A 2,280-nucleotide genomic window follows, 5' to 3' on the forward strand; every position below is an offset into this window, starting at 1 on the left:
GCCAAGCCGGCTCGCCGTTTACACGCAGTAAAACACCCGCCGTGCCTGCATGGCTGCCGAGACCACGACAGGGAGGGAGAGAGAAAGAAAAACTCTTCGCAGGGATCCTCATAAAAGCCCTTTATTTAGTTTCAAACGTTTTCTTGCAATCAATAAAAGTTGCCTGTTATCAAGCAGCACATTTAGCAGGGAAGTTTATTGCCTGCCGGGCGGATTAGGAGAGAGACAGGAGTGCACCATACATGGAAGGGAGTCCTCCTTCCCTGCACCTCCGCCTCGGATTCGTAAAATAGAGCCATCCATTAGACTGCCGATATGTGGAGCCAGAACATATATACAGACCATAAATTTCCCCGGCCCCGCTCCGTGGTGCTGAGAGCAGCTCCGCCCCGGGGCCCGCCCGCATTCCTCGCGGCCAGCCCGGGCCGGGCCGGGGGAGCCGGGCAGCCACAAGATGTTCGCCGGGTCATTCATCAAGGCCGTTATGACTCTGCGATGCAGCAAATGGGTTGTGTAAAGAGGCGAAGCTTGACAAGGTGGCATCGTTATCCTGTCCGAATGATGCATAATATTAGTATTAGGGCTTAGATCATCGCATGCTTTTAAAATCATCACCGCTAACTACAAGGGAGAGGGGGCTGGGGGCAAAAGTTTCCAGGTTGGTAATGATTATGGATGGCAGGGGTGATGGGGAGGGACGGGCACGCAAATAAAGTAAACGCGGGCCTTGATCAGGCACATGCACACCTAGTCACCCACACACACCCTTTGCACACCCCTCCCATGCACACTCACACACACACCTCCACCTCTCCTCACACACCCCTCCCCACAAACACCCCGTCCTCCTCACCCCCACACCCCAACACCCCTCCCCACACACATACCCATACATACACACTCCCACCCCCCCCCACACACCCCCCTCCCACGCACACGTACCGAACCCACACCCCCACGGCAGACGCCTGCTTGCAGGGCTGCACCGCAGGCCATTGCCCTGGCTAAGCAATGGCAAGGATGCACTGGCCGTCCGTGGAGCGCGCACACTGCAGGGAGCCTGGCACGGGGCACGTCCCGGCTGGTGCGGATTAAGGCGCAGCTCCAGCCGCCTCCTGCCACTGTCATGAGAGCAAAGGCCGCCCTGGATGGTGAGGGAGGGAGGGTGTCCCTTTTCTGCTCGGCTTTTGCAAAACTTCCTGCCCTCCCGTGGGAGAGCCGGGGCTGGGGGCAGGCAGGCGGGGAAAGGAGCGGGCAATCAATCCGAAATCAGCCTCTCCCTCCGGGCCCACACATGACACCAGGGCACCGCAGCCAGGGACTGATCCCGGGCACAGCCGGCCCAGCCGGGCTGCTGAAATCTGATCACTGCAAGTGGGGGATCTAATAGCTGATAGACAGGAATAATTGTCTGATAGATCTCATAGCAGCCTTGAGGGGGGATAATAGCAGCCCTCCAAGCCTTGAAAGGGGCTCCGAAGAGGACGGAGCGGGTTGCTGGCAGGGCAGGACATGGCAGGCCAGGGAGCAATGGGCTCGCGCTGCAGCAGGGGGGCTGAGGGTAGAGATGAGGGGAGCCTCTCTGAGGCGGAGGGCGGGGAAGCGGACGAGGCTGCTGAGTCTCCCTGCTTGGGGGGTGTTGAGCCGGCAGACAAAGCCCTGCTGGGGGCAGACGGGCTGGGAGCAGGGGGGCTCCATGCCCTCCCGAGCTCCCTTCCAGCCCTCCTGTGCGGCCCTCCCCGCCTGGCTCCGCGCGCACCCCCGGGCTTCTCGGTGCCGCCGGGGCTCGGCGGGACCCGGGCGCAGACAAGGGCAGGGCGAGCGTCCCGAGCCGGCTGCGGGGCAGGGCAGGGCAGGGAGGCCAGCGGGGACCCGGGGCAGCCTCGGGGCTCTGGGGCAGGACTGGGGACGCGCTTGTGTGAACGGCCCTGGGCCGGAGGGAGAAGGGGCTGGGCGCCCCGGCGGAGGAGAGCAGAGGGGCACCAGGAGCTGTGGAGCGAGGGGCTGGGCCCGGCCCCGCCAGGCAGCCTGCCCCGCCGCCGGGCTGAGGGTCCCTGCCCGCCCCCCCGCGTGGCCCGTCTCCGCCCAGGACTTGGCAGCTCCCCTAAGACCCCAATTAGCAAAGGCTAAAGCCATGAATGAAGCGGCGGCTCTCTGGTTTCAGCCAGGTGGCGCGGATCCCAGCGCTGCCGGGACCCCCCGGCCACCCTCGGCATCAATAATGCTCCTGGGGGAGCTCATCGGTGCCGGGGCGGGGAGCCGAGCGCGGGGGGCGGGGAT

Source organism: Alligator sinensis, unplaced genomic scaffold, assembly GCF_000455745.1.
Source record: "Alligator sinensis unplaced genomic scaffold, ASM45574v1 scaffold178_1, whole genome shotgun sequence".
Lineage (NCBI taxonomy): Eukaryota > Metazoa > Chordata > Crocodylia > Alligatoridae > Alligator > Alligator sinensis.